The sequence below is a fragment of the Oxyura jamaicensis genome, chromosome 4, assembly GCF_011077185.1.
Source record: "Oxyura jamaicensis isolate SHBP4307 breed ruddy duck chromosome 4, BPBGC_Ojam_1.0, whole genome shotgun sequence".
NCBI lineage: Eukaryota > Metazoa > Chordata > Aves > Anseriformes > Anatidae > Oxyura > Oxyura jamaicensis.
In genome coordinates this window covers 16,428,469-16,452,378 of record NC_048896.1, presented here as the reverse complement: position 1 = coordinate 16,452,378, position 23,910 = coordinate 16,428,469, and the positions used below count along the sequence as shown (strand labels likewise).

At 51.0% G+C, this 23,910-nt stretch overlaps 1 protein-coding gene across 4 annotated transcripts in view; it reads left to right on the top strand.

Annotated features, from left to right (window-relative positions):
- NEXMIF (neurite extension and migration factor) overlaps window positions 1–23,910 on the top strand; it is a 136,492-nt gene that overhangs the window by 83,755 nt on the left and 28,827 nt on the right. For all 4 annotated transcript variants that reach the window (XM_035325144.1, XM_035325145.1, XM_035325143.1 and 1 more), the window contains one exon: window positions 5,951–6,085. The gene's annotated coding sequence lies outside the window, so the exon portion shown is untranslated. The remainder of the gene's footprint in view (window positions 1–5,950; window positions 6,086–23,910) is intronic.

Genomic DNA, 23,910 nt, shown 5'->3' with positions numbered 1-23,910 from the left:
TTTTGTGGGGTGGATGCAGCCCTGCTGGCCGCAGCGACGCTGCCCCGCTGCCTTCCCGAGCGTGGGTGCGCTCGGCGGGGCGACCCCGTTCCCTGCAAGCCTCGGCCCAGGCACGGAGCCAAGGAGAAGCGAGGCCGGCGAACAATCAGGAATCAAAGGAGCCACCTGCACGCCACGGGGAGCCGCTCCCCGGGAGGCTGCAGCCTTTGCCAGCGCTCGCTGCCGAGCCTCCTTCTGCAGCCCCCGGAGGGGGGAGCGGGGCTGCTCCCCAAAATCCAGTTAAGAGGTGTCCTCACCATCCAGCCAGCCAAGAACAAGCCCTGGATGGACGGCGAGGGCACCTCTTCATCCAGAAAACCTTTTTCTTTCCCCTCTTCCTCCTGCTGAGCAGGGGATACCCTGGGAGCGACGACGGAGCCGGGCTGGAGGCAGCTTTGGGGATTTAGGGGACGGCCTCGTCGCGCCCTGCTGGCAGGGAGATCTCCCTCAGAGCCTGCCCCAGAGGAAGATCAGGTCTTTTCCCCGGCATTTTTATCCTCTGCTGCTTGGCAAGAATGGACCCCGCGGGCAGGAGGGGGGCAAGGGGTGGCATGATGTGCCCCCCCGGGTGCCTTTTCACCCAGCCGGGAGGCTGGCAGCTCGCGCTGGTCGCTTCGGAGGGCAGATAGTATTTATTTTGGAGAGGGAGCCAACGTGTGATGTGCGTGTGTGCGCGCCGCTGCCTGTTTTTCGTGCCGAGGAAGACATGTTCGGTCCCAGCCCCCTTCCAGCCACGTGTGCCTCGGTCTCAGCAGGAGCTCTGCGAAAAGGAAAAGCAGCGCTCTCAAAGCTGGGGGGAAAAAGGAAAAAAAAACACGGGCTTTTTTCTAGCACGCAAGCGTTACCTGTGGCTATTTATACCCTCCTCCAAGGCTATTTATGCCCTCTCCCCGCTGCCGGCTGGGGAATATTCCTGGGTTTGGTGTTTTTGGTGGCTCAGGGATATTCCCCAGCAGCGCAGGGCCGTGTGCGTCTGATGCCTGGACCGTGGTCTCTGCGTTGCCTTTCACTGGTGGCTGTATAAAACAAGAAAATGCACTTTTTCCTGCTCATACACAGCCAGCAGAAAGCCCAGCCGTGAGTGGAGGGGCGAGATTTCAAGCTGGGGACACCGGAGCGCCCCTCTGCAGTGGTTCACACGTGGTCGCTTGGGTGTCCGACGAGCAGCGCCGTGCTACCTCTGCCTCTTGCTGGGTGATGGCGTTTGCAGGCTGGGTTTCATTTATTACAGAAATTACAGCATCAATTTATTACAGAAACGGGATTGCGCTCAGCATCTGTTTTAAACCCGGGTCGCATCCCTGCCCACGATGGCGATGCCAGGCGTGGGGATCCGTGTGCCCGGTATCACCCTGGGTACCCATCTGCCCCCCGTAACCATGCTCGTAGAGTTGATGGAGGTCGCTCACTGAGTCTGATCCTCGTCCCACGCTGTGCAGCTGACGGCGAGCACCACGAGGTTATTTTTGTGTTTCCAGGACCCTGCTGGAGGCAGCACGCGGGGCTTGCTGCAGCCCTGATCCCCCCCCAGCTCCAGCAAACATCTTCAGCAGGGACCGTGCCACCAAGCAGACCGTCCTCTCGCTGCCCAAACCAGTGGCTCCTCTCCTCAGGGTTATCTTTGTTTGGGAATAAGGTACGGACCCCTGGGAATGGGCTGTCCAGCAGTTTCCTAGGGATTTTTGAAAGGATAAGGGAAAGGATTGCGGCATCCTGTGTCCCGGGTGCCTGCTCCGTACCGAGCCCGCGCTGCTGTGCGCGGTGGGTGACGCTTGTGAATTCCCAGCTCTTCCCTTCTTCTTGCTCGTCTGTCCCTTTGGCAACGTCTGCAGGGAGAATATGAGGGTGGTTTTTTTCTTCTTCTTTGCAGAAATAGCCTCTGACTCCTCGTGAACCCGCAAATGGGTTTCTCAGCCTCCCGCCACCCGAGGTGTAAATGAGACGGGAGCGGGGCTGGGCTCCAATCCTAGCCCCGGCAGCCCCGGCAGCCCTCCTCCTGGGGACAGCCGCTGCCTCGGGGCCGAGCTTTGCCTTCTTCCCCCATCTCAGGGATTAGGGTTATTTCCCTGAAACGCTCACCAAACCTGCCTAGAGGTTTGCGGGTGCCCGTGTGTGCGCTGGGACGCGCGGCACGAGGGGCAGGGACCCCCAAATCCCGACCAGCCGTGATTTACCGCGCAGCTTGGGCAAAGTGCATTTGTTGCCTTGGAAACAAATAGCAGCAGTGAACAACTAAATGAAATTTATGGAATCAACTTCAATAAATCTTGATGATAAATGTGCAAAAACATCCACAATTTGATGAAGATCTACAGTATGCAGATGGGAGGGGTGACAGGAAGTTACCGGACTGCTTCAGATACGTTTCGGGGCTGCCACAAATACGTTCCGATAATGCTTTTTTTTTTTTTTGTTGGTTTCCGAGGAAGCTGTCTGCTTCTTTTCATAGATATGGCATTTAATTTTGATTTCCAGGGTATCTTTTAGCTTAATTGGCACGCTGGATGATTGCAGTGTGTTGTTTTGTCTTTTGCAATCCCTGATTCAGAGCTAACTCGGGATAAAAATAAAACCGAGAGCTGTGGCAATCGGCGAGAGCAAAATGCAGCGGGTGCCGGGTCGCGTGCCCCCGAGGCAGCTGCAAAATACCCCAAATTATTTGCAGCACGGATCCAGGATGCCCCCCTGCCCCCCGCTATGGGGCTGTGAGGACAGGGCGGCGACGCGGGGTTGCGGCGCGGCGCGGTCTCCGTGCTTACCTGTGCGTAGGGATGCCTTTGGTGGTGTGTTTTTTTTTTTTGTAGAAGCACAAAAAACCCGCAGGCGATATTTTCTAAAATAGTTATTGCTGCTTCTGGCTCGCCCTGTGGATCGATAGAGGTTCGGGAATATCGGCGGGCTTGTCTGGAGACTGCTGCAAACCTTTAACGCGGCCCTTAATGGAATTTGATGTTTTTCCATTAGTTCCCGTGCCTCTCCTTGTTACAGCGCCTTATTTTCACCTTCCTCCACCGGGTCAGGACGCGGGGGGAACCGCTGCTTCCCCGGCGATTCCTTCTTGGTCGGAGCCTTTTGTAATGTTGGCTGGGCTCAGAACGGGACCTTCCTGAAGCTGCGGGGTGCTGCGACCCTCGCCGGCGTCCTCCCCACACGCGGCGGAGCGGGGTTGCTCTCCCCGTCAGCATCCAGCTGTACAAGACAGCTTGAACTCGGGTAGCAGCTGAATTTGGCGGCTCGCTAACTTCCTTTGGATATGTTTTTATAGTTCCGTTGTATTATGACACCCGGTTTTAAATTTGCATGAGTAAATGAGCCTCTCGCGAAGTCAGGTAAAAAGATTTTTCACTTATCTGCCACGAAATAAGGCATTACAAAATGCTAAGGAGAGAAAGCAGCGTATCCCTGACATATTTAGTTTACGTGGTGTTTTTTTCAGCTGTGCCGACTGAACGCTCCTAATTATTGCCGATACAATAAAGCTATTCGTACTGCATCTAGCAGGCGAAACAATTTCATATTAGGAGGACTTTTCGTAATAAACTCAGGGTTTGGTACCAGAGCGGCGTTTGTTGAAAAATGCCTGTTTTTATTGAGTTACGCCCAAAACCTGAACTTGGAGCTGCAGGGAGCGAACGTCAGGCTCGTGCCGTTCACATCAGGCCCTTCGGGTGCACGGACGAGGCTGCTGCTAGAGAAAGACCTGGTCTGGGGTTCCCAGTGCTTCTTGGCGAGCGCCCCGCAGCCCGTGGGCTTCCCGTCCCTCTTTCCATCCCTCTGCCGTGGGTTTGTGGCCTTTCTGTAAATCCACCTCGACTTCCACTCCAGGTAGGACCCGAGCGGCGCTGAGACCTGCATTTAAATTGTCTTTTTCTCCCCTCCTAGCCAGGAGGGGCACCGAGCACCCCGTGCCGGCGCTCTGTGCCGGGGCTGTTATCGCACCCAGGGCTTTCGGGCTCCCCCATCTCTCCTGGTCTTTAATCTGTTTGTGCTATTGACTCTTTTTTTTCTTTCTTTTTTTTTTTTTTTAGCTGTTTCATTAATAGTGACAGATGCTTTTAATTAAAAAGAAAAGGCAAAACAAAATCCCGAATAAAACAGAAAGAGAATATTCTAATTTGGCGTGACATTATGAGGCAGAATGGCTCCTGGCATGCAAGGTACAGAAAAGGTCATCTTCCACGGCTGCAGCCTTTTGCAATGGTGGAATTAAGTTCAAACTCGGGCTGGTTTTGAAGTCTTAAGTCTCCCTGGGGATTCCTTTCATAACATCTTCGAACTGGATAACACTACAGTAAATGAAATACACTGCACTGGATTAAAGGGTTATTTCCCCTGTGTGTCAGGCTGACACAGAATACCAAACCTCAGGTTGCCTCCGAGTTGTCTCTATCTGCTGATACTCTCTCTCCTTTACATAGCAGCTCTCGGAGTTGTTGCAGGGAAGTTTGTGGTTATTTATTCGGCTTCGTTGCGTTGTGAGTGCGGCGCGGTTTTCTGCAGCCAGGACCCAAAACGAAGCGGCTAGATGGGAAGAAAACTTAACGGGCATAACAACGTGAAAGAAGCGATGCAGGGAAGAGCAGAGCTGCCTCTTACTTCTGTGAGGCTGCCCTGTAATTTATACCGAAACACAAAATGCGGATCTCTCCACGTAGCCGCGCAGATACACGTTCAGCAGCACGGAGCCTGCAATAGCAGCCGGCCGTCATCTACGGCGCCGTGCTCTTATCTGACTGCACCAACGCTTAAAATTCGTTAGGGATCATCTGCAGCGTGTTTTGCCCCAGCACAAACGTTTGCCGTGACTTGGAGCATCCTCCCTCCCGGCGGATTTTTTTTTTAAGTATTTAAAGACAGGTTTTGTGGGGCTAAAATACACGGTAATGGCCGCGGCGTGGCACGGGGCTTGGCGGCGGAGGCGCCGGCTCGGGAGACCTGGCTTGGTTTCCACCCTGCTCCTTGGTGTCTCGAGCAGTTTGATTCACTTGTGCGTTACCTTCCCCGTTCTGCTGAGCAGAAAGGAAAAGCTGCCAGGCTTTGTTGAAACACTTGGGATTGATCAGAGGCCTCCGGGCAAGCGTTAAACACCGCGCTGCGTGCGCGAGGCGCTGGGGCTGCGCCGCTGGTACTTCTGCAGAGGCAGCGCGTGGTGCTGCCTGCTACTTGCCCTGACCTTTGTGCTTTTCAAACCACATCGGGGCAGTCCTTGACTCATTTTTGTACCCCCTAGCACGCGTAGCATCTCCTAAATAATTTGGGAAATACTCCTTGGGTGCTTGGCAGCGTTGAGGCTGGGGCTCCCCGTGCTGGCTGTGCCCAGCAGGTTGGAGAGCTGTCGGGAGAAAAATAACACCGCAGAAGCTGGTTCCTGCCCTCTGCGTTCCTTTGGCAGTTCCTTAAAAACAAAATCGTGTTTTGCAGACCTCAGAGGGCGGCGTTAAAATGGGCAGTGAGGCTGGGGGCAGCCCCGATGAGCGGGCAGCCTCCGGGAGCGCCGCCTCGGTGGGGACGAGGTGGAAGGGGGAGTGGGACAAAAACCCACCTGGCACGGGTGGCAGCCCCCTCCCCAGCGGCTCCACGCGGAGTTTGCAGGGCTGCACGTGGCAGAGGGATAGCAGCAAGTCACCGCCAAAGCAGGTGGGGTAAAACCTGGTTTGTAGGGCTTGGGCTCGCGGGCAGCCCCTTTGCTGCTCTCGCCGGGTTGTTTTCCTCCGTTTTAGAAATTTCTCTTTTTAACCCCCCTATCATTTCCCTGACTGCTGCCTTCTCCTTGACAGCTGTGATGTTTGTATGTGTGCATAAAATCAGTAGGAAGTGTTTATGTAGGTGTCACTAATTTAATTTAATTTAACCTGATACGTATGTATAGAGAGGCCTGTTCTGCACTAAAGTGCTTCTCTTTATTTTACAGTCTCCATCGTCATCAAATACAACTCCTTTCATTCTCCTCTTCCATTCACCTACCCAAAGACCAAATCTGGAAATAGTAACCAAAAGAGAAGCCCAGATCATACACAAAGCAGAGAAAGATTGAAGTAATTTAAGGGTAAGTAATTTTTCACCCTTATTCTAACGTGAAGCTTTGTGTTCAGGGTAAAGCGGTATCAGTAAGTGCGAGGCTGCATAAAAAAGCTGTTAAGCATGTACAGAGCTGCTCTGTGGGCAAAGAGAGAGAAAAAAAAAGGCTGGAAAACTGAACTGGTGATGAAAGCAAGGTGTAGCAGCACCTTTTGCAGGTGAGAAGGTGGCCAGCGCCGCAGCGAGTTGTGGGCGCTCGCACCGTTTCCTCCCGTCCCGTTCCTGTCTGTGCTGGTGCCAGGTGGAAGCGCGGCGTGGGGTGGTGGGCTTTGCATGTCCTCGGCTGCTCTGGCTGCTCCCTGGGTAAGGACGAGCCGGGAGGTTGGGGTCTGGGGTCCTGGGGTCTCCCCTCGCTGCAGCACGGTTCGGTCGTTGCCTCGTCTTGTTGCCGCTGCAGGCCACAGGAGGCTGTGGGAGCGCTGCGGATGCTCCGGGTGCGTGGCGCGGGACGTCTGGGTTAGCTGTGGCTTCCTGGAGTCCTCGTGGCTGCCAGGGCTCCAATAGTTTTTCCTGGAACAACCCAAAGGTCCCGTGGCAGGGCTCCCCAGGGCTGGAGCAGGACCAACCCGTGCGGCCGAATGAGGAGGGGCTCATGGTGGAAACCGGGCTCTGAAGTGACTTGAGGCTTTTCTTTCGCTGCTGGGGCGATGAATACGAGATACAAGATGGGTTTCTGTGAAATTCAGAACCCTGGCTGAAGCATTAGTAAGCTCCAAATGTTAAGGAACGTGTTTTCCCACCCTAGTCCCAGATCTGTGCCTGCATATATTGCGTTTCCACACATGTTCTTTCGGAGATGGACAGGATATGCGTTTGCTTACATCTGAAAACTTCGCTTTAAACATCTGGACTTTCTGTTCTATTGCTGCTTTTTTTTTTTTCCCCTGCACTGTTTGTTCATGCAAAATTCATATCTGGGAAGGGCATCTCAAATCCCTGCTTCTGAGTCAAAAAGGGAAAGCATGGAAGTGAAAAGAGAGATTGTATCATTTAAGAAATATGATTCATGAATTAATCCTCGTCTGCTACACCATCTGTGGCGTGTGTTTCAATACAAAAATCCTGGTTTTGTATCTCTTTAAAAAGCTTCCTTCTCGCCGGCCACGCGGCGTTCTGCGGTGCTGGGGGGAGTTGGACGCTTTCAGAGGCAGGGCAGGGGTTTGGCAGCCTCCCGGGCTGGTGCCAACGGGGGCAGGATCCGGATCGCTCCACGCAGGAGTGGGAGTGAAGGGGTTCTTAAAAGCGGATCAAGGGGGCTTATTGTGCTTGCCGACAGGATGAGGGCCGCCCCGTTCTAATTCAGTTCTTTGAATTGTTCTCCAGCTTTTCACAGGGCACCACTTTTCCTTTTTAAACGCATTTTTTCAGGTGTCTATTCCTTTAGCTTTTGTAGCACGCCCCATTTCCTGCTGGAGTTAGACCCGGGACGTCTGTGTGCCTCTTCTCCCTGTTGTGGTTTAACCCGGCTGGCAGCTAAACACCACACAGCCGTTCGCTCACCCTCCCCCCTCCCTCTCTGGGATGGGGGAGAGAAACGGGAAAGTGAAGCCTGTGGGTTGAGATAAAGGCAGTTTATTAAGATAGAAAATAATAATGATAATAATAATAATATGTACAAACAAGTGATGCACAATGCAATTGCTCACCACCCGCTGACCGATGCCCAGCCCAACCCCGAGCAGCCGGCCCCCCCAGCCCGGCTAGCCACCCCTATATATTGTTTAGCATGACGTCAGATGGTATGGAATACCCCTGTGGCCAGTTTGGGTCAGCTGTTCTGGGTTCGTCCCCTCCCAGCTTTTGCTGCACCCCCAGCCTGCCCGCTGGCAGGACAGAGCGAGGAGCTGAAAAGTCCTTGGCATAGTGTAAGCATTGCTCTCCAGCAATTAAAACATCAGCATGTTATCAGCACTCTTCTCATCCTAATCCAAAACATAGCACCCTACCAGCTACTAGGAGGAAAAATAACTGTCCTAACTGAAACCAGGACACTCCCCCAGCCACGTCCCTCACCAGCAGGGTCCCGGGTCGGGACAGCATCTCAGCACGGGCAGCGATCCCTTCCCAGCTCCAGACACGTGCCTGGACAAGGACGCCTTGCTGCCCCACCGATTTGCTCCTCAGCTTCACGGGGAAAGCCCGTAACAGCTTGAGCATTCTTCTCCGCGCTCTCGAGGAAGATCTCTGACAACTGCAGCAAAACCTGAGATGCTGGGGAGGTCTTGAGCAAGGTGGATGTCCCTCGCCCTTGCCACGGCCCGTGGTGGCCCCAGCCTGGGCCGTGGGGTGGCATGCACGTGGCCGTACCAACCACACGGTAACTACAGCTCTGGGGAGCTCCCGGACACTGGTAACGCTGATAGATGGAGGCCATCCAGGAGCTCAGTGCCGATGGTGAAATATTTCGGGTTTATTGCCTTCCCATTCATTTTGTTTTCACGCCTTTCTGCCTCCCTGACTCATTGCCGCGCGGCCTCTGCTCGCAGTCCCCGCTTGCTGCGGTAACACCCCCTGGACAAGGCAGGAGGCACTGGGGCTTGCAGCTGCTTTCTGAGCTGCTTTTTTTAGCTGAGCATCTGAAGCCAGGATGGTGACAGAGAGGAAAACATTAGCGATGCCTTTTGCCATCGGAGGGAGCGTGAATAAAGTACCGAGACGAAGGCAGGGTTCAGAAAGCCGCGTGGTGCCAGGCTCAGGATGCTGCAGTCCTGGTGTCCAACCACGGGCTCTGCGGGCAGAAGCCTCCCAGCTGAGGGTAGCCACTGCCGTAGGGTTCCTGACGGGGGATGGCCATCCTCATAACCGGGTACCAAGCCAGTTCAGGCTCTTGCTTAGTCCCCAATCCGCCCGCTGGACGTGCGGGTGCTTTGCCGGTGGGAAAAGCTGAGTGAGCGCCGCGAGCGCTGCAAGGCTGCTGTGAATAGCGGTGTGTGAAGGAAAACTGTGTCAGCAGTGGCTAGGCAAATGTTTAACCCAAACTGGAATTAGAGTCTGAATTACTCCTGAATGGAAAATTCCTGCAGGAGCGCAGACCTGAATCAGCATCCAGCTTTCTGTGTCTCAAGCCCACACGCATCTTTGCTTTCACTAGGAGCTCTGGCTAGCTTATTTTTATGCCTCTGCAATATATTGCAGCTGTCCTCAAGCATATTCTGGAACTGCTTCAATCATTTTTGACCTGAGTTTCCAGGTTTATATGCCATTAAATGCGCTGAAGTTCGGGAAGTACAGGTTGCTCGGGGTGTACCTGCAGCTCTGGGGCACAGGGCGCTCGTCTCACCGGCATCACGCCGCGGGGTTCTCCGTGAAACGAGGTTACAGATTTTTTCCCTTGAGGAGGGCCTGTGCTTGCTTACACTGCTAGCATCAGCATTCTGGGAAAAAAAAAAGGCAGAAAAAAAATAAAACACAAAAGCTCCACTGGTTTAAAAAAAAAAAAAAAACAACAGTAAAACAAATTGCCCCAGAAATGGAAAAAGAGAAGTGGTCCAGGACTGGCATTGTTTGGGAGAGGTCACCCCACGTTGTATTTCCCCAGCAGACACTGGAATTTTCTGCAGGTCCTTTTCTCCTCCGGGGGAGGACAGCCCAGCCCTGTGGGACTGCATCCCTGCATCAGGTGCCTCCGTCCGGTCCTGGTTAGCAGGCAGGGCAGTAAGAAGAGTTGTTCTAAACACCATGGGGCGCCCGACAAGCCGAGGAAGGGGAGGTGATGCGTTCGGCACCCCACTGGGGCCCAGGAAGAACTTACTGGCAATCTACCTGTGTGCTGGTTTGGCAGCTTGAGTGGCTTTGGGCTGCGGGAAGAAGCCCCGCCGTGCTGATGAGAGGGCAGCCAGGCTGGTTTCCATAGGGCCGCTCTTCCCGAAGTGCTCGCGTGCACCTTCTTAAGGGCTTTTGCAGCACTCGGAGCACGTCGGTTTCCCCGTTCTGGCTGGCTGGCACTGCCTTCTTTTTGGGCTGGTGCGTTCGGTGGGCACCGTGGTGAAAGGTTTTCACCAGCCGAAAGCAAAGCGGGATCCCAGAGGAGCCACAACCCGCATTCCCCGTGGGCCAGGAGGGATCCGGCCGCGGCTGTCCCAGGGCTGGCAGGCAGGTGAGTGCAGGCTCAGGTCCGCAGTCTGTGGTCTCAGCTCCTCTCCGCTGCAAGCTTTGAATTCCCCAAACCTCAGAACTGCCCTGAGGAAATAAGGGGCTCGAGGGGAGAGTCCTGAGGTGTGGGGTGCCCACGGCTCCCATGACCGGGAGTGGATCTCGGGGTGCTCAGCACCTTTGCAAATGAGGCCACGCTGCCTAGTGCATGGAAAACGAAATCATTAAGTAGCTGTTGCATTAAGACTCTGCTTTTATTCATGGAGTGTAATGTGATTCATTTGCCCTTTTGCTCTCATGTTGAGAAGGCAGTCATCTAGTATGCATCGCTGGCTGCTGGCTGCAGGGAGAGGGGTTTTTTAATTTTTTTTTTTTTTTTTACTTTTTTTTTGTGTGTGTGTGAAAGAGCAGACATTTCCATCAAGTGCAGCTCAGCCCCGGAGTTGTGCCTTGTCCCTTTTGGCGAGCAGCCCTGTTTGTGGAAGCGCTGAGCTCAGGCCACCTCCCCCTCCCAAGCCTCAAGGCCAGGATCGATGCAGGAGGGCTACGAGAGCACCCGGGCAGCGCCCTTGGGTGACGGCGCGAGGACCTGCTGGGGTGCACGGCCAAACCCTCAGTATCCCCAGGATGCCACCAGCCATGGGCAGGGCACAAAAAAAAGGGCACTTTTTCTGATATCCTGAAAACAGGTGCATGTCGTGGACTGCTGCTGCTGCTGTCACGGTTTGTGTGAGGTGGGAAGTTAAACACAGCCCAGGGACCTCGTTCCTTCCTGGAGGTACAGTAAGAGCCATGCCAAGTGAGGGAAGAGGGCAGAATCCAGAAGAACACAAATATAATTTTGGGTAAATGTTAGCGCAGGGAGCGTTACCTAAGCCACTAATTCCAGAAGAGTGGTAATGAGTAAGGCGCTTTGAGTCACTGCTGCTTGTTGCGGACGGGATCGGAGCGGTTCAGCTCCGTGTGCTGGAGCTCAGCCTGCAGAATAAGAAGTGAGGGATCCCTTTTTAGCCCCAACAACGGTGGCCCACGCTTTCTAAGCACAGGGCTCTGAACCGTGGCCCGGCGCTCGAATTCCCCGCGGTCCCGATGCGCGGCATGGTGACCTCCTCAAAGTCCTCGAGTCACCCTGGATTTTTAACGCTTCCAGGGTCGGGGGCTGTATAAAAATCAACAAGGCCTGTTTCAGAAGCAGGAGACAGGAGGAGGGTCACTGCAGTATGTTCCTTTGGTTTTTTGTTCTTCCCCCACCAAGACAGGACATCAGGAGGCCAAAGAGGCGCGAGGTTGAGCACCCAGCGCAGCGCCCCGGGGTGCAGACCTGGGGAAAGGCTGTGCTGCAGCAGGGCACGAGCTGGGCGCTTCCTTGGGCGACTTTCCTACAATTCGTCGACAGGGAGGCGTGAGAAGAATGGGTCGGCTGTGGCTAAAGATAAGGAGAAAGGGTTTTGGAAAGAGCTCGGGGCTGCGAGCTTGTTGGAAGGGGATTTTTTTGCCGATTGGGGTGGACAAAAGACGGGAGGCTGCGTAGAGCTGGGGAGGTGATAACGCCGGCCTTCTCCACTCTTTGTTTTCCACCAAGAAATGCACAAATCACCGATGATATTGCTGAGTGGTTTCCTGCTGCTCTGTGGCTTGATTTGGATCTGCAGTCGTTCCCAGCCCGGTTCCTGACTCCACGTTGCAGTAGCTCACAGAAGCAAGCAAATCCTCGCCCGTGGACCTGTGACTGTTTCATAAGCGTGGCCCGATAGGAAGACTGCTTCGCTAACACCTTCGCCTCGCATCGTGCTTTAGATCCTAAATGGATTTTGAATAGATTAATGCCTTTCGGAGCGTTCTAGAAAGGTCAAAAACAGCAAAGAGGATCTAATAGCAGTGTAGCAACCAGCTGGTTGCACTGGGTTTCATTTTACTGCCATAGTAACACTATGAGCCACAGTGTTAATACCATGCCCACTGAATGCCATTCCCCCCCCCTCCCCTTTTTGTCAAAAGACCAGCCCATAAGAAGATATTTTCTTCCTCAAGAATTTCTACCAGGCAGTAATAGGCTTTTTGGAGGGGACAGTCCTCATACCCAGAGATGTAAGGTGGGTAATTTACAAGGCAGTGTGCAAATGCCAAATTGTTAGGCAGAACTGCTGCTGATTTAGAAGGCAGTTAATGCTATAAATGTGCCAAGTGCCAGTAGAGTGTTTCTACAGATGGAATAACTGGAAATATTGGAGAGGTTCCAAAGGTTTAATCAAATTCAACCATTTTTTTTTTTTTTAATATTTTTTTCTAACTGCAGAATTCTCTAAGGGGCGCGAGTTGAAATAGTAGATTATTCCATTGCTTTTAGTACCATGGGGGAGATTTTCGCAGGCGAACATAAAGCACTTGCTTTCAAGCAAACACACAAGCAGGTACCCAAATCAGAGCAACGCTGTGATAACCTGTGTTGGTCGAGCTAGAGGGAGCATCGTCCTTAGGTACTGTGTCAAGAGAGACCTTGGAAGCAGACCGTTGGGTTTTCAGCTCTGAAGCGAGGGGAAGGGAGCGTGGAAGTGGCAGGCAGCTGCATCCCTGCTCCTGTGCTGTACCTGGGCAGGTTTTGGTGGGATTCTGGGCACGAGCATCCTTTTCGTGGCTCAGTGTGCAGTGCTGGGGCATGCATATGTTTCTGCACAGATGCACACCTTCCTCTAGTCTTGTTGACAGCCTTTCCAAGGCTTCTTATTTAGCCAGACCATATGTGCTTGGGCATGGAGCTGGTGTGATGTGGAAAGAGCAGCACATTATCCTTGGGCTGCAAACACCAGCAGGAGCAATTCAGAGCAAATTTTATCTCCAAAAAGATGTCGAGCTCCTGAGCTTGCATCGCATCACAGGGCATTCGTGACGGTCAAAGGCGATTTTTTAGCTCAGCTGTTAAAAGCAGAATCCAGGTTCCCAGGTATCAAAATTAGCTCTCCTCGTTCCTTAAGCACTACAGCAAAGTGTGGATCCCCACCAGGGAGAGGAGGCATCGTGGCACATCCCCAGGGCAGGCTTTGCTGCCGAAGAGGAGATACGGACCGAGCTGTGGCAGGGGCTGGGCATTATGGCGTGGGGTTTCCTTTGCCGTTTGTAGGGAAAATGAAGAGCCCTGCTCCCTGCTGGCAGCAGGATTTTGGTTAGGGGTGGCAGGGCCGTGAACCTGAAGGATGCAGACTGTAGGAAGTCCTGTAGCAGGAGTGATGCTGTGACAGCACTGAAGCTTTTATCTCGCTGGGATATTTTTCATGTGCTGTTTCTTCAGTGACATTTTTTTTTTTTGCAGTCGGCTTGTTTGGATCCATTAATTGTCATTTGTTTAGTTTTGTAAGGGAAGAAGAATTTCCTGCCTTTCCTGGAGTGCTCGGTATTGATCCTCCCTGCTCCCTGCCACTCCGGAGCTGGGGACCGTCTCCCTCCCAGGCACTGCCATCCTCTCTGCCTACTTTCTGCGCAGACCCCCGCGTCGCTCTATGCAGCATTTCTCACTGAATAAATTGCTACAAAGCTATTAGCCTCAATGCCACAGTCTGCTGCTCCTGCTTTCCTGCACCCACCTCCACCCTGCAATTGATCCAGCCTGCTGTCTGTTTTCTACAGTCAAGAATGCCTGGTGCCACTGCACATAAATTGCTTTAAAATTGAATTGTTTAAAAACGTTTTATAAGCATTCCCTCCCCTTTGTGGGAACGTCCGTAGTGCCAGCCAGAGCTGGGAGCTTTTGCTGATTTTTACCAGGTTGGATGGGGAAGGTTCTCAATTTCTTCTTTTTGTACCTAAAGTCAATACAGAAATTAAAAACCATGTGGTTATGGGGAGCAGGTCTCTGATGGATGCTGGATATGGGTACCTCTCGCCCCAGGGCTGCCCAGCCTCAGGAGCACACTGGAGCAAGTTACACAGGGACTTCCTTCGTGTGCATCGTCTGCGTGGATGTGAAGAAAGCCTTTGCAAGTGCTTTGGAAAGAAGATACGGAAAAAGCAAATAATTTTGCAGGTAGTTCTAAGTATCACCCTGAGAAACATTTGATTGTACAAAAGGTGGCACAGCGCTTCCAACGGTTGTTGATGTTCCTTTGTTTCTCATCCTCCCCCCCCACCCCAAACTCCTCTTCACTCCAAATACCAACACAAGAGCCCTTCTGAAGCGACATTTATCTTGAGTGCTGCTATATCAGGATTCATCGATCTTGTCAGAATATCATCCGCGCCTAATTGAAGCTCCAAGGGTTGAAGAGTGACACACGTGCTCTCCTCCTCTGCGCCTGGTCTCTGCTTATTGCCGAGGGGCTGACTCTGGGTGAGACTTGCTGAGATCGTGCTACGCAGGTTGTCCCATCTCGGAGCCTCCCCTCCGTGGTGTGGCCCCATCTCTGTCCCCTGGAGGCGCCAGGACCCAGCTAAGCAAACAGAGAGGGTTTGTCCTCCGTCCCCTGACACCCTGTTAGCCAGCTGGTAAAGGGAACTTGATCTTTTAGGGCTTTCATTTTTTAATGTGGCTCTCTTTGCAGTGCACTGCAGTGGTATCACTGAGGTCCTCACTGCAGTGCCCAGATCCCTCCTGGCTGCCTGATGTTCCTGCACCCGTTCATTTTCCATTGCCCAGTGATGTGTGTCCTGGTGGGTACCCTGGCTGTGTCTTTCCGACATTTGCACACCTATTCTTACGTTATACTGAAAGTGGTTTAAGCAGATTCCTGCAGGAATGTCTTCCAAACCTACAGATCGCCCATAAGCTCTTCCCCAGCTTTGTCTACAAGAGGTAGACATGTTCAGCAGTGCAGCGTGAGGCTGAGAGGTTAACTCAATTGGTACAGATTTATTTGCAAATCTTTGTTCAGACAGGACCACCTTTAAGTGCAGACAGCAGTTTGTCTCTGCTCAGGTGCTGTCATTTCTGTTGTACCATCGAGCAGGAGGCTATCGTGCTGCTGATGTTTATGGCAGGCTCGGAAACAGCAATAAACCATCTGTCAGGAAATTCTTGGTTCACTTCTGCTCTGGGTCCAGATCGGAGCTAGAGGTAAGATGCTCCTGTTAGCGTGTTGTTGAGCTACTTCTCATCCTTAATTTTTTCTTTGCATCTGATTTTTAAATCCTATTAGCCTAGGATTTCTCTTTCCTCTCTTTTCCCAAGGACGAGATACGTGCATTTGTGCAGACAGCAGCACTCCCGCCGTCACCCAAAGTAAGGTTACGAGCCACAGTCACCTCAGCTGGGGGCAGTGCCCTGAAGAGCAGGGTTTTGAGGCTCTTCCTCAGGTTTTCCTGTTAAAACCTGTTCGCTTTGCACTGAGTGCTTAAACGGTCTTTGGTCCAGAAACGAGGACTTTCCACATGACTGGATGACATTGGCCTGGAAGGAGGAGCACTTGTGTTTGTTTCAGTGCACATTTCCTTCTGCTAAGTGCAACAGCTCCAGGATCCCCTGGTCTTTTGGTGCTTAGGGCCTTCTTCTGAAAGAGGGAAGGGGGGTCCTTGCCCCTTGGTTCGTGTAAAGGAGTCCGTGACCATCACCTCTTTGTCCCCCAAAAGTGCCACTGAGGGCCTGGTCCTCCACATGTCTAATGAGGGCCTGCGAGTGACACGACTTCTTCAGACTGAACAGAATTCTCTATTTCCAAAACAAAATAAGCAAGGGAAAAAAAGTCTCTTTCGATCTGTACAGATTTTGTGTTTTCTTCAGTCCCACGTAGTTATTCATCCCCCTGCCTTACAATACAGGCCTCTGGGGCCAGGTCACCCAGGTGGGATCAGCTTCTACTCCTCGTTCCTCTCCAACCCCTTGCACCCCACCTGGCTCTCCTCCCGTGGCTCCTGGCCAGACAGGGGTTTTAGGAAGTTGGGAAGTTTGGCCACCCTTGGCCTAATGAGTTTGTTAAGCACAGGAGAGCTCAGATCACAGTTCAGACAGCTGTAATTTGAGGAAGCTTGAGGCAGTGTGAGAGGATTAAGTAGTAAAATTGTGCCTATTATTTTGGCCAAAAAAATATATTCAATTTGACTCGAATATTTAATTTTTGGAACTTAAGGGTTAGATATTAATATGGGCTTGGCAGAGAGATCATCACTTGTAAGACTGCGCTAAGAGTTCTTCACGTGCTGAGATCAATGCTTGAAGTCAAGCATGTCTTTCTGGAAATTATCCTCTGAACAAATAATTGGCCTCAGTGAGGAGGTGACTGGGCAAAATTTAATTGCCTATTATTGTAGGAGGTCCTCTTAAGTGAGCTGGTGGTCCCTTCTGGTCTTAAATCCCATGAACGTCTATAAAATGCTGTTTTTTAGTGGTGGTGTGTCACGGCTGGCTGAGGAAAAACAGTATTGACCTGCTCAACATGGGTAAATGGATAGGCTTGCCTTTTTTTTTTTTCTTTTTGCTATTGCTTACCTGCATCTATTTTGATAAGGAAAGCCAATGCGTACTAAAACCTTTTAAAGGATTTTTAGTAAATGAGAACAAACATAAGAAATTTAAAGGGAATTTGGTCAAAATAGTAGCGACGGTGTTAGTCAAAATTGGAGAATTCAGGGACTTCTGGAAGTGTTTTTAATCAGCTTAAACCTGTTGAGCTTGGTAAGCATAAATGATGGCTCGTGGCTGATTTCTGCCCTTGCTAAAGCCCCAGGCACGGGCTGAGGCAGGGCTGTCCTCTTGGGACTCCTGACTCTTCCTGGGGAAGAGGTAGGGCTGAAGAGTTTGTCTAAAATACGTAGTTTTGAGAGCTTTCTAGTCAAGTGAGCCTTGAGCATGGTGATTGGCACCCATCCCATGGCAGCCATCCCATGGCACTCAGCTCACAGTGCGTTGGGGTAAGGCTTGTCCCCCTGCCACGTGTGGCTGGGTGTCGAGCCGTCGGAGGCATGTTCAACCTGCCAGGGCTTTGGGTTATCAGGTCAGCACTGGAAACACATCCCTATGTGCAGGCTGGCCTCGGGGAGCGCTGGATGGAGTGCTCGCTGCTCTAAATGATCGTATAGCACCGAGCTACGTGCCACTGTGCCACACAGGTGTGACTGCGCTTTCTGGCTGGATAAAGTGGTTCCTTTACAGACATATTTAGGGCTTGTGAAGCTTTTGCTTCTGTGCATGCGGTACAGAGGGGAGGCACTGTGACACTGCCTCCAGACTTCTTTGAAATCCAGGTAGCTGTCTGGTGGTGTGTTTCCATTCAGACCTGTTTCTTCTCCTCTGCCCTTCATCTCCCCAGGCTGGCTGGTGGAAGGCTCTGTTTGGTTTCTGTCCCTGTCCCCAACACAGGACACCTTCAAACCAGCCAGGAGAAGACACCGTGGCTCACTGGCACCTCATTTCTTTCCTCTGTGTTTGCTCGTCTGCTTGCAGGCCTGCAGTAGACGAGGGGTTAACAGCATCCTCTTGGTTCTTCCAGTTACCCCATCAGGACTGTTGAAAAATTAGCTTCTCCCCACTTACAGCACTATAATTAGGATACAGGAGTTGTGGGGAATGATTTCACAAAGTGACTTGGTGTACTCGCCCATGCACCCCAGGGAGCCAGGCAATTATGCATACATAATTCTACTCTTTGAATATTTTCTCTTTCTCTGCATAATTTCTCTCTATTCATCTTTCCAGTGTCCTTCTGAGATAAACTTAGAAGTCTCAGCTTTAGGAATTTAAAAAAAGATCCGATGACTGCGTGCTCACTATTTGCATTTAAACCAGAAGCCATTTCCCGGGATGGAGCAGAGGGGCGAGGAGTGGGGAGGGCGCAGGATCCTACAGAGGGATGCAGGAAGAGCCCGTCAAGAACATAGCACCGCCACGGCGTCGAGGAACACCTTGCTCCTCTGCTCCCCACCCACTCTTTTGGTTTTTAGCCTTCGGTAGGGGCAAAGCTTCTCTTTTGCTGGGGTAGGTGCTGTGTGAAGGCTTCTCTGGTGCCTGTGGGGCTGCGGTGTGGCGGGGCAGCAGCAGAGACTGTGATGGAGCTGGCTTTTCAGAGCGCAGCATATTTTTGTTTCAAATATCCTGTTTATGCTGCTCTCGGTAAATTTATTGCAGCGCGATAAGCAAAACACAAAGTAACTGCCAGCATATTTCCACTGTCTTCAGAGTCAGTTTATCTCTATAAACTTGCTGTTGACATGATGCAATTTCTCCCTGTTGCAGTGTAGCTGTATAGCAGCAAAGTTGTGATAAAAGACAACTTGTTGAAGGGATTCTTTGTCATACTCCTGAATCATCTACAATTCCTTTTTCCCCAGTGCCAGAAGTGTGCTGGTGCTTTGCAATTATACCTACACTTGATTCCTTTTTTTTTTTTTTTTTTTTTTTCCCTTTCCCTCAGCAATTCATGTTCCCTATTGTACCCTCATTCATTCTCTCTCTCTCTTTTGGTTTCTTCTTCTTCCTTTTTTTTCTTTTTCACCCAGCACCTTCTCAAAGCACTGAAGCTGTAACTGCTTCGCTGTGGTCTTAGGAAAAGCTACTGTTCTACTTCCTGAAGAAAGCTCATTGTGTGGTGCCATGAAAAAAGGTTTAAACAACACAAGGGAATAAAGGCTTCATATTTCTCTGAAAGTTTTTCTTTTCTTCTCCTTTTTTAATTTTTTTTTTAAGGAATAATACATAAGCTGCCAGGAAAGGGCAGAAATGTCTCCTGCCTCTCTCTAGTCGTGTCTGTGAGGCTGTGAAGTTCTAAGGGAATCTGCTTTTTACATGGGGGCTTGAAAGGTAGACCACCCCACCTCCAAGCCTTTGCTGTTCTCTGCATCAGCCTCCTAAGTCTAACAATAAATCCTGAGATTGTGCCCAAACAGCACAGAATCAAAGCTTACAAGGCAGTAGCATAATTACTTGCCTTTTTTTTTTTTTTTTTTTTTTTGGTACCAATTTATAGCAATCTTATATAAGACACTCAAACACGATCATAAAGGCCTTTTCACCAGAGAGGGCTCAGTTATTCTGCAGTCAGCAGAGTTTCTCTGGGCTCACATCAGGGCAGATGCACGATGGTTTGGGTGGTGGCTGCAGGTTTGCTGAACCCCTCCAGGTGATGAGTACGGATGTTTGTCCAGGAAAGGTGTTTTCCTTGGACTACAATTAAAATTAAAATGTTATTGCTTTGTGTCAAGTGGTACTGCAACCAGTGATGTTTAGGGTTGTCTTAGTCAAAGCATGCTCAAGGAGCGGTACGTTGTACGTTAGATTCCTTGATAAATACAGTGAAGTAGGTGTCAACTTGAAACGCGGTGGTAGCCTGCCTTGCAAATCAAGAAGAGATGGTGAGTTTGAGGAGGGAGGAGAGCTCGTGGAGGGCTGCAGTTGTTCTGTAATCCCCCAGCAATCTCTGAGAGCTGCCTACAAAACACCTTTCTGCCCGGCCCCGCACGGGAGCTGCAGGGATGTCGTTATCATCTAAACCACGGTAATTAATCAGTGCTTAGAGATAGCATGAAGGGAGCTGCATTTCTGTCATTTCTCCTGCTTTTTGTAGCCGACTGTACAGCAGGACACGAGAAACGCCATCGTGGAGCCAAAACACTTTGACAAAGGGTTGGCTCCTTGTGAGGAGAAACAGGTCAGTGCCCCGGACCTGGGACACGGCTCTCACCTCAGTGTGAGGCCTGCAGGCCCCGAGGCCTCGCCTGCTCTCACTGCTGGATCGATCCTGCCGCTTTTGGTTTTCTCTTTTCCCCTTTACATACTTTATGTATATGTATACATAAATTCAGGCGTTTAAAAGTATTACTAGCATCATCCTTTGAGTCTTGTCAGGACGAAGTGCCGCTGGCATTAGGTGTGGTACATGTGTCCCACATACCCATTGCTTCTCAGATGCACCAATTTTGTGTTGTAGCACCCAATGCACACAAGATGTGGTTTTCTGGCTGTAAACCACCCCCTTCCTCTGTGGTCTGACGGAGGGGATGCCTTTCAGTGTGGTTAAAACATGCCCACGGACGCAGCCCGCCTGCTCCAGCGGCACACATCTCGCCGCCAGGCAGCTGTGCAGGGCCCTGTGTGGCACAAATAGTATTTATTTCCTGACGTGCTGTCGTTACCTGAACTTACGTGACCCATTTCTGCCGTGGTATCTATCAGCAGGTGGGAGGCAGGAATGCATTATTTGTTTCATCGACTTGTTTGCTTAACTTGGAGCTGGTGTAGTGCTTAAATAGAGCATCTCCCTGCGCGCAGCTCATCTATCCAGGCTCTTGTTCCCATTCGTGTTACTCTCCTCCTCCTCCTCACATTCCCCCGCCTGTGTTGCAGCACCTGTCGCATTTTGCCATGAACTAGAGCGTAACTTTTTCGCAGCAGGGATAATTTGTGCCTGTCCCCATGCGGCTCTGAGCATCACGGGGCTGGGGCCTGCTGGGGGTCCGTGGGTACCACGCGCAGCAGCAGGGAGGGAGCTGGCAAGGATCCCGTTGCGGGCTGTTCTCTTCCACCATGTGAAATACCATTAGCACCTTGGAAAAGCTGTCGCTTCAGTTCCTGGAATACCTTTTAGGCAGGTTCCCTGCAATAACGTGAAATCTGGACACTAGGATAGTTAGGATATGCCAGAGGCAGTCAAACCAGAGTCCTTTTTTATCACAATACGCTTTGATTAAGATCATTATAGCAACTGGTAGCAGCACTACTGTTGGGATTGAGTTGGTATTTCTGTCTCACAGGCTGCAGCTCAGTGTTCAAGCTGTCAGCCCAGATGCAATTTAAGAAAAAAAATTGAAAACCGAAAATGGTTTCCATCCATTGAAGCGTTTTAGAGCTGTGTTCTTAAAAGATAGATTTTAACTTGCACTGGAATATTTTTATGGGTGATACGTGTCTACACGTTACAGGGTTTTCAAGAATCTATGACTCCCAAAAAAAATGTTGCACTCCTTCAGTTTTTCTTCAGCTTGTAGCATGAGGAAAAGCATGTGCACATAACAGGGACCTTTGCATAGTGAGGTGATACCACGTACAACTCTTATTTGCATACTATTCTGTCTAATCTCATTGGCTATCTAAAAACTTTATTTTTTTGAAATTTATTTTGGAGCTTTGCAAAAAGGGGGAATAATACAGTGCTCTGTAGCTTTGTGTCCTGAGCAGTCAGTATCATTTGACACAATGGTGGCTTCACGTCGGCAAAGCAGAACAGGAGCTGGAGCAGCCGACTGCAGTAGGATGAGCTCAGGGTTAAATATGACCAGGCTGGATAAGAGGTAAAAGAGAAGTAGCATGGCTAATCCTCACGTGTTCAGAAGTTGCAAGACTGGCTTAAATCACGCCATTAAAAAAAAATCTGTATTCCTGTTACGTGATTTTGTTCTTTGAGCCTCTAGCTCATACCTGGGTCAGATTTGCAAGTGCTTCTCTGCAGTCTGGTAGGCTGGGCACACAGTTGTGCTGTAGGTGATGCTGTCATGTCATCACTGACTCCAGGAGCTCGAGCACTGGGAAAAACACCAGACAGTCAGAAATGATGGTACTGGGGGAGCTGGAAGCACTAAATTTAGATCATTTGAAATCCTTCACTTCTGCAGTGCTGTTAGATTGTTAACTGAGGTGAAAAAAATTTGAAGTACTTTGTGAGTTTCAAATTGATAGCATCCTTTAAAATCTTAGCATAAATTCAGTGGCACTTCACCTCCCGCACACAATTGGATCTAAAGAGTGAGAGTAACGATGTCATTTTTTCCCAAGCTATACAAAGAACAGATATCAGGGACGTATTAATGAAATACTAGCAAATCAATGCCAGGGGAACCTTACAGCAAGCTGGAAAAGAAGTGTGTGCTGGTCGGCAGGGGAGTTACAGCAGTGACCTGACCCAGTGGGGCCAATTCAACCCAGAGATCTGGTTGCTATTGAGAGAAAATACAACTCGCTGCAAGAAAGGAGGACGAACACCCTTCAGCAGGGTGGAGGCATACCAGCAGTGACACCCGCGTTTGGAAACGGGTGTAAGAGGTAAGGTGACTGTACAGCAAAACATGCTTTGCTTGCTTTGGGATAAGGTGGTTTCATTTCTGGACAGCTCTCGGCTCACCTGGCAGGCAGACACGGCACCAGGCTGCTCACCCCTTCAGAAATAAACTCACCAGGGTTCAGCTTTATGCGTGGAAAGGGTGGGGGAGCAAGTTCGGCATGGCCGGGTATTTCTTTGACCCAAGCCAAAGAAAAAGATCAGGGCATGTTTTATGCTCTCAGGTTTTGGAGATGCCTTCAGTCAGCGTGAACCTCAGAGGTCTCTTCCACCCTGAGCTGTGTTTCTGTGCTTGCTTTGGTCGGGCTTTTTTTTGTGTGTGTGTGTGTCCCTCTGCAAAAAGCACTGCTCAGCCGAAGCCGTGTAACTACACGCGAGGCTCCGTCGCTCAGACATCCTTCTGAGCCCACCCTGAGGTCCACAAGGACCTTCCCGTGGGACAGGGTTTGCAGCCCCAGTGTCAGCGCAGCCTCGTGGGCTCTAGAGCTTTCTGAAGCCTCTACAGCTTCCTGAACCCACTGCACATCAGGGTGCTCCGTCGTTTCCAGAAAGTTCTTCCCAAACAGCAGTGAAAATGTTCGATAGGTTAATCACCGAGTGGTTTAATTGCATCTTTCCCATAGCTATTAGTTGCTGCAGTAAGCCACTCCTGTCTGAAGACCGGTGTGTTTTTCAGGTAGGGCTGATCCCTAACCCTAAACCCTAAGCCCGCCATCCTATGAAAGCGTCTCAAACCTGGCTGTCACTTCTGGGGTGCAGAGTCACGCCCTGCCTGCCGACAGAACAGCTCTGTTTCCTCGGCCAGCCCATGCAGTGTTTGGAAATGCTGTCAGACTGGCAGACAAACACGGACACCACAACCCAAGCCCTTCGCTGCTCCGCACGTCCCCGTGCGCAGGGCTGCCCGGTCCCCGCAGCCCTGCTGTCATCCAGCTGCTGGCAGCTCCCACCTCGCCGGGGTAAATTGGCTCTTTCTGAAACAACTCACATCTCTTTGGGGCTGCTTTCAGCTCCGCAGCCCTAAGCTCGCTGCGGCCCATTTATCAGTTCCTGCTCAGAGATTTTTAGCGTGCACCAGGACATCATGTAGGTTTAACAAACAGGCTGAGAGACAAGCCATCCAATACCTTCTCCATTAACCTCTCAAACGTGGCATGCCAAAAGCCATCACTTTAAATTGCTGCAGGCCTCGTCCTGCTGTGAAAGCAGCCTTTCCCCCGCTCTTTGGATATACTTCGACATGCCAATCCCCATTTTTAAGATCCAGGGTGAAAAATCAGGCTCTGCCTGCTGCATCATTCACAGCATCATCTCTACATGGTAATGGACAGGAATCCTCTAAGTGACTTCAGGATGTTGTGCTAACATCTTTTCCTTAAATGAGAGCTGTGGGCACAGCCCGAGGACCACTTAATTTCTGCAGTGCTGTTAAGTTTCTTCCACAGGCCGTCACTGTGCCAGCCTTGTCCCTGCTGTGGTTTCCCTCGGTGCAGCAGCCTGCTCAGCTCACACGTCGTGGCTGCGGCCAGGAGCAGATCTGGAGGGTCCCAGCTTTGGTGCACAGAGGGCTGCAGCCCCTGGGTGCCTGCTCCCGGAGGCAGGCTTGATTTATTTGCTGCACGTCAAAGTGCCTGCACATCATTTGCTTTCACCAAGATACCTTTGAAGGAGTTGCTACAGACTGAATTCGTAATGCACGTTTGGGAGTTTGTTTTTTTTATTATTATTATTT